Genomic DNA, 12,465 nt, shown 5'->3' with positions numbered 1-12,465 from the left:
ATGCTTGTGTTTGCTTTCAGCCAGTGTCTATCTATCAAAGACATCTCTTCAAGACCTAACGGTCATAAAGACGTTTCCGTATATCAATATCGTTCTCTGTATACGAAAGACGTATTTGTATGTCCTCTGTGTTACGAAATCATCTCAGTATGTTTTACATCTACAAAAGATGTCTAATTATGCCATCAGTGTTACGAGGGCGTACCATTATTACTACCTGTGACACAAAAACAGTATCTCCTATGCGTACTAAAGACGTCTCAGAGTGCCCTCTGTGTACTATTCATGTCATTATTTCCTTTGTTTACTAAAGGACCCTCTTAGTATCTTATTTTTGTACTAAGGACGTTAAAAACTTTCCAGTATGTTTTCTATATACTAATGATAATTCAGTATGTTTTCTATATACTAATAATAATTCAGTATGTTTTTTATATACTAATGATAATTCAGTATGTTTTCTATATACTAATAATAATTCAGTATGTTTTCTATATACTAATGATAATTCAGTATGTTTTCTATATACTAAAGATAATTCATTATGTTTTCTGTATACTAATGATAATTCAGTACGTTTTCCATATACTAATGATAATTCAGTATGCTTTCCGTATACTAATGATAATTCGGTGTGTTTTCTGTATACTAATGATAATTCAGTATGTTTTCTATATACTAAAGATAATTCAGTATGTTTTCTGTATACTAATGATAATTCAGTGTGTTTTCTATATACTAATGATAATTCAGTGTGTTTTCTGTATACTAATGATAATTCAGTATGTTTCCTATATACTAATGATAATTCAGTATGTTTTCTATATACTAAAGATAATTCAGTATGTTTTCTGTATACTAATGATAATTCAGTATGTTTCTTATATACTAATGATAATTCAGTATGTTTTCTGTATACTAATGATAATTCAGTATGTCTCCTATATACAAATAATAATTCAGTATGTTTCCTATATACAAATAATAATTCATTATGTTTTCTGTATACTAATAATAATTCAGTATGTTTTCTATATACTAATGATAATTCAGTATGTTTTCTATATAGTAATAATAATTCAGTATGTTTTCTATATACTAATGATAATTCAGTATGTTTTCTATATACTAAAGATAATTCAGTATGTTTTCTGTATACTAATGATAATTCACTACGTTTTCTATATACTAATGATAATTCAGTATGTTTTCTGTATACTAATGATAATTCAGCATGTTTTCTGTATACTAATGATAATTCAGTGTGCTTTCTGTATACTAATGATAATTCAATATGTTTCCTATATACTAATGATAATTCAGTATGTTTTCTGTATACTAATAATAATTCAGTATGTTTCCTATATACTAATGATAATTCCGAATGTTTTCTGTACACTAACGATATTTCAGTATGTTTCCTATATACTAATGATAATTCCGAATGTTTTCTGTACACTAACGATATTTCAGTATGTTTCCTATATACTAATGGTAATTCAGTATGTTTTCTGTATACTATTAATAATTCAGTATGTTTCCTATATACTAATAATAATTCAGTGTGCTTTCTATATACTAATGATAATTCAGTATGTTTTCTATATACTAATGATAATTCAGTATATTTTCTGTATACTAATCACAATTCAGTATGTTTCCTATATACTAATGATAATTAAGTATGTTTTTTATATACTAATGATATTTCAGTATGTTTTCTATATACTAATGATAATTCAGTATGTTTCCTATATACTAATGATAATTCAGTATGTTTTCCATATAATAATGATAATTCAGTATGTTTTCCATATACTAATGATAATTCAGTATGTTTTCTGTATACTAATGATAATTAAGTATGTTTTCCATATACTTATGATAATTCAGTATGTTTTCCAGATACTAATGATAATTCAGTATGTTTTCTGTATACTAATGATAATTCAGTGTGTTTTCTGTATACTAATGATAATTCAGTATGTTTTCTATATACTAATGATAATTCAGTATGTTTTCTATATACTAAAGATAATTCAGTATGTTTTCTGTGTACTAATGATAATTCAGTGTGTTTTCTATATACTAAAGATAATTCAGTATGTTTTCTATATACTAATGATAATTCAGTGTGTTTTCTGTATACTAATGATAATTCAGTATGTTTTCTATATACTAATGATAATTCAGTATGTTTTCTATATACTAAAGATAATTCAGTATGTTTTCTGTGTACTAATGATAATTCAGTGTGTTTTCTATATACTAAAGATAATTCAGTATGTTTTCTATATACTAATGATAATTCAGTGTGTTTTCTGTATACTAATGATAATTCAGTATGTTTCCTATATACTAATGATAATTCAGTATGTTTCCTATATACAAATAATAATTCAGTATGTTTTCTGTATACTAATAATAATTCAGTATGTTTTCTATATACTAATGATAATTCAGTATGTTTTCTATATACTAATAATAATTCAGTATGTTTTCTGTATACTAATGATAATTCAGTATGCTTTCTGTGTACTAATGATAATTCAGTGTGTTTTCTATATACTAATGATAATTCCGTATGTTTTTTATATACTAATGATATTTCATTATGTTTTCTATATACTAATGGTAATTCAGTATGTTTCCTATATACTAATGATAATTCAATATGTTTTCTGTATACCAATGATAATTCAGTATATTTTCTGTATACTAATGATAATTCAGTGTGTTTTTTATATACTAATGATATTTCATTATGTTTTCTATATACTAATGGTAATTCAGTATGTTTCCTATATACTAATGATAATTCAATATGTTTTCTGTATACCAATGATAATTCAGTATATTTTCTGTATACTAATGATAATTCAGTGTGTTTTGTATATACTAATAAAAATTCAGTATGTTTTCTATATACTAATGATAATTCAGTATGTTTTCTATATACTAAAGATAATTCAGTATGTTTTCTATATACTAAGGATAATTCAGTATGTTTTCTGTATACTAATGATAATTCAGTGTGTTTTCTGTATACTAATGATAATTCAGTGTGTTTTCTATATACTAATAAAAATTCAGTATGTTCTCTATATACTAATGATAATTCAGTATGTTCTCTATATACTAAAGATAATTCAGTATGTTTTCTATATACTAAAGATAATTCAGTATGTTTTCTGTATACTAATGATAATTCAGTGTGTTTTCTGTATACTAATGATAATTCAGTATGTTTTCTATATACTAATGATAATTCAGTATGTTTTCTATATACTAAAGATAATTCAGTATGTTTTCTATATACTAAAGATAATTCAGTATGTTTTCTATATACTAAAGATAATTCAGTATGTTTTCTGTATACTAATGATAATTCAGTGTGTTTTCTGTATACTAATGATAATTCAGTATGTTTTCTGTATACTAATAATAATTCAGTATGTTTTCTATATACTAATGATAATTCAGTATGTTTTCTATATAGTAATAATAATTCAGTATGTTTTCTATATACTAATGATAATTCAGTATGTTTTCTATATACTAAAGATAATTCAGTATGTTTTCTGTATACTAATGATAATTCACTACGTTTTCTATATACTAATGATAATTCAGTATGTTTTCTGTATACTAATGATAATTCAGCATGTTTTCTGTATACTAATGATAATTCAGTGTGCTTTCTGTATACTAATGATAATTCAATATGTTTCCTATATACTAATGATAATTCAGTATGTTTTCTGTATACTAATAATAATTCAGTATGTTTCCTATATACTAATGATAATTCCGAATGTTTTCTGTACACTAACGATATTTCAGTATGTTTCCTATATACTAATGATAATTCCGAATGTTTTCTGTACACTAACGATATTTCAGTATGTTTCCTATATACTAATGGTAATTCAGTATGTTTTCTGTATACTATTAATAATTCAGTATGTTTCCTATATACTAATAATAATTCAGTGTGTTTTCTATATACTAATGATAATTCAGTATGTTTTCTATATACTAATGATAATTCAGTATATTTTCTGTATACTAATCACAATTCAGTATGTTTCCTATATACTAATGATAATTAAGTATGTTTTTTATATACTAATGATATTTCAGTATGTTTTCTATATACTAATGATAATTCAGTATGTTTTCCATATAATAATGATAATTCAGTATGTTTTCCATATACTAATGATAATTCAGTATGTTTTCTGTATACTAATGATAATTAAGTATGTTTTCCATATACTTATGATAATTCAGTATGTTTTCCAGATACTAATGATAATTCAGTATGTTTTCTGTATACTAATGATAATTCAGTGTGTTTTCTGTATACTAATGATAATTCAGTATGTTTTCTATATACTAATGATAATTCAGTATGTTTTCTATATACTAAAGATAATTCAGTATGTTTTCTGTGTACTAATGATAATTCAGTGTGTTTTCTATATACTAAAGATAATTCAGTATGTTTTCTATATACTAATGATAATTCAGTGTGTTTTCTGTATACTAATGATAATTCAGTATGTTTTCTATATACTAATGATAATTCAGTATGTTTTCTATATACTAAAGATAATTCAGTATGTTTTCTGTGTACTAATGATAATTCAGTGTGTTTTCTATATACTAAAGATAATTCAGTATGTTTTCTATATACTAATGATAATTCAGTGTGTTTTCTGTATACTAATGATAATTCAGTATGTTTCCTATATACTAATGATAATTCAGTATGTTTCCTATATACAAATAATAATTCAGTATGTTTTCTGTATACTAATAATAATTCAGTATGTTTTCTATATACTAATGATAATTCAGTATGTTTTCTATATACTAATAATAATTCAGTATGTTTTCTGTATACTAATGATAATTCAGTATGCTTTCTGTGTACTAATGATAATTCAGTGTGTTTTCTATATACTAATGATAATTCCGTATGTTTTTGTACACTAACGATATTTCAGTATGTTTCCTATATACTAAAGGTAATTCAGTATGTTTTCTATATACTAATGATAATTCAGTATATTTTCTGTATACTAATCACAATTCAGTATGTTTCCTATATACTAATGATAATTCAGTATGTTTTTTATATACTAATGATATTTCATTATGTTTTCTATATACTAATGGTAATTCAGTATGTTTCCTATATACTAATGATAATTCAATATGTTTTCTGTATACCAATGATAATTCAGTATATTTTCTGTATACTAATGATAATTCAGTGTGTTTTGTATATACTAATAAAAATTCAGTATGTTTTCTATATACTAATGATAATTCAGTATGTTTTCTATATACTAAAGATAATTCAGTATGTTTTCTATATACTAAGGATAATTCAGTATGTTTTCTGTATACTAATGATAATTCAGTGTGTTTTCTGTATACTAATGATAATTCAGTGTGTTTTCTATATACTAATAAAAATTCAGTATGTTTTCTATATACTAATGATAATTCAGTATGTTTTCTATATACTAAAGATAATTCAGTATGTTTTCTATATACTAAAGATAATTCAGTATGTTTTCTGTATACTAATGATAATTCAGTGTGTTTTCTGTATACTAATGATAATTCAGTATGTTTTCTATATACTAATGATAATTCAGTATGTTTTCTATATACTAAAGATAATTCAGTGTGTTTTCTGTATACTAATGATAATTCAGTATGTTTCCTATATACTAATGATAATTCAGTATGTTTTCTGTGCACTAATGATAATTCAGTATGTTTCCTGTATACTAATGATAATTTAGTATGTTTTCTGTACACTAATGATAATTCAGTATGTTTCCTATATACTAATGATAATTCAGTATGTTTTCTGTATGCTAATGATAATTCAGTATGTTTTCTGTATGCTAATGATAATTCAGTATGTTTTCTGTATGCTAATGATAATTCAGTATGTTTTCTGTATGCTAATGATAATTTAGTGTGTTTTTTGTATATTACATACATTTTGGTATCTCCTCTGTGTTACAGAAACCTCTCAGTATGTTACTTGTGAAATAACTTTTTCTCAGTGTCTCCCCTTTGTACGAAACACATCTCAATCTCAGTAAGTACATTATCTACCAAAGACATATCAGGATATTCTCGATTTTATAATAACGTCTCAGTATGCCTTTTGTGAAATAAGATATTTCAGTATGTTCTCTCTGTAATAAAACATCTAAATAGTTATCTATTTAACAAAGACGTCTCGGGATGTTTTCTATCTACCAAAAATGTCTCACTGTATTTTGTATAAATTAAAGATGTCTCAGTATTTACTCTGAGTTATAAAGACCTCTTTATGTTCTATGTGTACTAAAGATATCTCACTGTGTCCTTCGTGTGCTCAAAACAGGTTCTCTGCAAAACATCAGAACGTCTAAGTAAGTTGTCTGTATAATAAAGGCATCTCAGTATTCCTTCTGTGTGCTAAAGATATTTCAGTAAGTTTTTTTTTTGTACTGATGGATATGTCAGTACGTACTCTGTGCAGTAAAAATGTCTCAGTAAATCTTCTGTAAACTGAAAGCTTCTCAGTATCTTTCCTGTCTCAGTATTCCTCTGTGTAACAAACTCGTTTTAGTTTATGTTGTATGTACCTTAAATGCCTAACAATGTCTTCTGGGTACATACAAGTATCTCTTCTGTTCACTAAAGACTTCTCTGTATCTCTTATTTAATAATGACGTCTAAGTATGCCCTCTGTGGAGTAACGATATCTCAGTATGTTCCAAGTATCAAAGCCATCTCAATATGTGTACTCAAGACATCTCTCTGTGTCCTCTCAATTTCAAACACGTCTCACTATATCCTCTCTATATTAGGCCATCCCTTAAGTATGTCCGATTTTAGGTTCAGAAAAACAGAAGGTTTCAAACGCTTTTAATGTTATTTAATCAATAATATATGTTCCATTATTGTTAATTACTTCCTGCCAACGATTCACAATCTTCTGAATGTCACTTCTGTAAAATTCTTAGAGTTTGGAGGAAAAGAATGTAGAGAGGGTAGTTTTGACATCTTCATGTGTTCCAAGCTCTTTTCAATCAAGATAGTTCTGCAAACTTTGGAATAGATGATAATTAGATGATGCAAGGTCTGGATAATAAGGAGGATATGGAAGTTTTTCTTAGTCTGTCTCTTGCTGTTCATTACCCTGATGTAACACAACACCTTTACGATTGATCAAATCAGGCCTCATTTTTTTTTCAGTGCGACATTCAAGCGCTCTACAGCGTGTTAAGGCGTGCGACTCGTAATCTGAGGGTCGCGGGTTCGCATCCCGGTCGCGCCAAACATGCTTTCCCTCCCAGCCGTGGGGGCGTTATAATGTGACGGTCAGTCCCACTATTCGTTGGTAACATAGTAGCCCACGAGTTGGCGGTGGGTGGTGATGACTAGCTGCCTTCCTTCTAGTCTTACACTGCTAAATTAGGGATGGCTAGCACAGATAGCCCTCGAGTAGCTTTGTGCGAAATTCCAAAACAAACAAACAAACAATCAAGCGCTCTAACTGTTGACAGTAGAAGTCTGATGTAATCTTACATTAAGTGGCAGTAACTCAATTAGTTGATGGATCACATCAACAATATCCCACCAGCCGCTTAACAAGACTTTTCTAGGGTGGAGGTCCATTTTGGGCTGTGCTTTAACCAGTTTACCTGCACTGAGCCATTGTCTGTTGTGCTTAACATTTTTATAATATATCCATTTTTCATTTCCAGTCACTAACCTTGCTCTAAGATTGGCTTCTATCAAATCATGGGGGACCCATTTTCCAAGTTTTGACACCTTTCTAAACCATTGCAGATGACGGTGAACTGTTGAATGGGTTGAATTAAGCTTCTATGCTAGTTCTTCAACTGTTACAGCCACAATCTTCATAAAGTGCAGCCAGCAGCAAGTCATCATTAAACTCAACAGGATAACCTGAATGCGGCGCATCACTTAAGCTGTAATCACCTGATCTGAACTTCTGAAACGACCTTCTACATTTTCTTTTACTGAGAGACTCCGCACCATAAACACCTTCAATGTTTCGTGTAGTTTTTGCAACACTATTACCTTTTTTAAATTCATAACGCATTATGTCTAATGTGCTCCTCAGACACATCCATCTTCCTAAGGGTTTATTTGATCAATGATCTGAAAAAGTGGAGTTGGGTTAGTTTCTTTTATTTGTCTGAACATTTTTATACACATCCTACTACATATTTTAGTCATTAAAGCCTTCTACAAAGACAGGAATGATGATGCACTTTCTGTATTAAATTTTTAAACAATACTTATGAAATGACCTGATATTAAAGACATCCAAGTATGTCATTAACATTATAAAGATGTCCCAGTATACCTTCCTTGTATAATCTACATTTCAGTAATTCTTCTCCGTATTTCAGACGTTTCAGTATGTCTTCTGCGACATAAAGAAGTCACTGTACGTCATCTGTTTAGCTAAAATGTTTTAGTATGTGATCTGGGTTTCAAAGTCCTCTCAGTAAGTCTATTGTCTACAAATAAGGTCTCATTATGTCATCTTTGTTGCAAAGATATTTCAGTATGCCCTGTTTGTATTAAAAACATCTCAGTAAGGAAATAAGTGAAGCCTGGCATGGCCAGGTGGGTTAAGGCGTTCGACTCGTAATCTGAGGGTCGCGGGTTCGAATCCCCATCGCACCAAACATGCTCACCCTTTCAGCCGTGGGGCGTTATAATGTTACGGTCAATCCCATTATTCGTTGGTAAAAGAGTAGCCCAAGAGTTGGCGGTGGGTGGTGATGACTAGCTGCCTTCTCTCTACACTTTCTTACACTGTTAAATTATAGACGGCTAGCGCAGATAGCCCTCGTGTAGCTTTGCGCGAAATTTAAAAAAACAAAACAAGAAACATGGTAAGTGAAGGAGGAAGTTTTGGTGCTTGTATGTATTATTGTGTTGTGAAAGTTAAACGCAGGAAATGACAAGTTGGAACGCAGCCAAGTACCTGTGAACCGGAACTTGTAATCTAGGTGTAAGTCACGCGAAAGAATGTTGCAAAATACGTCCATACCTTTATGTCGAACCCTTATATACCAACACCCTAAACGCACGGCAAATACCAGTTGAAAAGTTTCTGAGGTCTCCAATGTTGAGCTCCCCTCCAACCCCACCATGAACCTTATCTAAGCGTCATGGAGCCTGAGGGCTTGTGATGGTGTTTATGAACATTTTGACTGTAGCTCGAGCATCTGGTGGGCATTAAATGTCCAATTAGGCTCGTTATAACATGCTTAGTTAAGCCTGTTGTTTAGGTTTAGCTTAGCCTCGAAGAATTGAACCCGATTTATTAGCTGATATTTTGACCAATATGTTATAATATCAGATCCAAAAAAGTCAATTTCAGATTTCTAAGAGATTCAGAAAAATTCAGACAAATGAGATTAAAAGCACTTATCAGGAGATTTAAAGAGAGAGAAATGCGATCAACAAAAATTTCGAGAAATCAGTATTTTTGTAATATTTTGCGCGCACGAGCGACCAAAGGAAAAACAGTGCATAGGCAAAATGAAAAAAAAAAAAACTTATGCAAAGGTCTTGACGAAGAGATACGAAAGTGATTGGCCGAAGATAAAAGGAGATGTACATTACCACCGAAACTGTTTACAAAAATCACGTGATGGCTGCAGCTTCACCATACGGCCGCGTTAAACGACAAAGTGAGGTAGGACTTTTAAAAATAGTGTTTGATTTAATAGTGTACTAATAAAAATTAGTTTATGGTATTAAGGTTAGGCGCCATGTGTTCTTGACACGAATATGAAAGAGACATTCACAAAACAAAAAACCTGACAAACCTAGCGAGTCTGGAAAGCAGCCTTCTACTTTCCTTAAAGTCCAGCAGTAATTTGTCCCTGAAGGAGGATGGATTTACCTTCCGAAATCGTCTTGGTTGTGTGGTGTCTTTAGCAGTTTATGTAATTTTTTTTTTTTACCCAGCATATTTTCTTACTCTCGTGAATGTATAAGCTTTATATACAAATTTATCAAAACAGATCTGCTGTTGATTCTGTAAAATTACTTTCAGTTACCTTTCTTTATTTTAAAGAGTGTTCCTCAAACCTATTTCAGTTACCTTTCTTATTTTAAAGAGTGTTCCTCAAACCTATTTCAGTTACCTTTCTTATTTTAAAGAGTGTTCCTCAAACCTATTTAAAAAGTTCTCACTTGCACTCTTCCAAAGTCTATCTAAAGTATGTCATAATTTGAATTTTCTTGATTAAACAACCTACCAAAGGTCATAAAATGTTCGGTATGAAATTAATACGCACCCATGACCTCCACAGGAGGCAAGGGTGTCCCTGTCTTCTCACAATTTTGTAATTTAAATACCAGCATCCATTTTTTTAGAGTTTCCTGCGAATAATTTATTTTTAGTGTCTATATAGACATTGTATATGACCTTCAAATGGCCACCTACGAATCCACGGTGAAACATAGGAGAAACACTTGCTATTAAGAATTACACTTCATTTTTAAACAACTCTGGGCCAGAAGTCCAATCAGCAGGTGTTGTAGCTGCACTTTAAATCTGTTATATTCCATCTTGATTCGACTTTGTGACGTTTACTCCGTTTTGTAACAATGTTTGTTTGTTTTCAATTTTTGCGCAAAGCTACAAAAGGGTATCTACGCTAGCTGTTCCTAATGTAGCAGGATAAGACTAGAGGGAAGGCAGCTAGTCATCACCTCCCACCTCCAACTCTTGGGCTACTCTTTTAACAACGAATAGTGGGATTGATCGTCACATTACAACGTTTACACGGCTGAAACGGCGAGCATGTTTGGTGTTACGGGGATTCGAACCCGCGACTCTCGGATTGGGAGTCAAGTGCCTCAACCACCTGGCCATGCTGAGCTTCTGTAACAGCGTAATAAGTACTATGAACATTTTTAAAATTATATTTTTCTATCATTTCCTGAAATAAATTACATTTATTTCGTATTCTTACAACTATACACGAATACAAGAAAATGTATTTTACTTTAACCTAAACTTTTATCCTAACCAATCAATTATCTCTTATGCACTGGTGATAATTATGCTTAATTTTGATTATAGGCCAATTCTACCAAAGCAGGTTCTCCTTTAAAAGTAATCAATGGACACGCACAGATTTTGTTTACTGTTTTATTTTAACGAGTTGACAGTAAACAGTAAATAACAAAAGCTACTCTATCACGTTAAAAGCAAACAAGAAATATACAAGACATATTCTACAATGAAACTACTACGTCATTTAAAGTTTGTGCTTACTCACTGCTGCAAATTAACACAGGTGTCAATTACTAATGATTTATAGACTTGAATAACTAGTGTCACGCAGGTCTTTAATTGACCATGTGATCCGTAAAATTAATACCCAGCTAAGTTATAAATTACATATTTTTTTATGTATCGTACTTAGCGTGCAGGTGATAAGTATTCAGTGGTATGTAGAATAAAATACCTGAAATAATGTGAGAAAAACTTATTTTTGTAAAACGTAATTCCAGGTTAATGAATCGCGTATGTTTTCTACAAGAGATGCTGTTGTCTTGAAACTAACACAGTATTTGTAATCTTGTAATCGTTTTGGTTCACAAATGTTAAGATAGTTCAGATGACGTGCATGCATTTAAACTGTAAAGTTAGAAGTATTAAATCGTTTTAAAAATTATATTACTTTTCAATTCTTACTAAAAACATGAGTTTGAAACAAAGAAAATGATAAACATTACACGTAGTTACTGTAATAAAAATACATGATTATAGATTATTAGTTTCATGTATATTATTACAGACAAAATCACGCTGGACTTTGGGGTTTGTTTTTCACATTATTCCTAACTAGCAAAGGCCTGCTAAACATTCGCAATCAGATTAGTGTCTTTATTGCGACAGTGCTTCTTTAAATACAGGATTTCTTAAATAATACGAAAATATTCTAGTCGTAAACATCACGCGTATCAAACTACATATTCTCTAATTAATGATTCGTTGCACCTTTCTGCAAAAATGCGCTCCGGTGTGTGTATAAGAATAGCGGTGAAATCCTAACATTCGATCAGACCAGAGCAGCCCAAGGGTTGAGGTGATCGCTGTTGACCAGTTGCCTTCGACTTAACTCATCATTTTAAAGTTATGAACGACTATGCGCTTGTAGCCCTTGTGTAGCTTTGCGAAAAATTCTAAAAACAAGTGATAAGTTACTAAAATACGCAAATCTTTAAACGTACATGAAGTATGAACTGAAGCAGTTTTATAAATATATTATTTGACGAAAGTTTTTGTGCGTGTCTGCTTATAGCCTGCGAATTGCTAGTCTGATTGCCACCAAACCGGGCATATATATATACATTCAGATAACTCAAAGTCTGACATAG

Source organism: Tachypleus tridentatus, chromosome 13, assembly GCF_004210375.1.
Source record: "Tachypleus tridentatus isolate NWPU-2018 chromosome 13, ASM421037v1, whole genome shotgun sequence".
NCBI lineage: Eukaryota > Metazoa > Arthropoda > Merostomata > Xiphosura > Limulidae > Tachypleus > Tachypleus tridentatus.
This window is presented reverse-complemented; position numbering follows the sequence as displayed.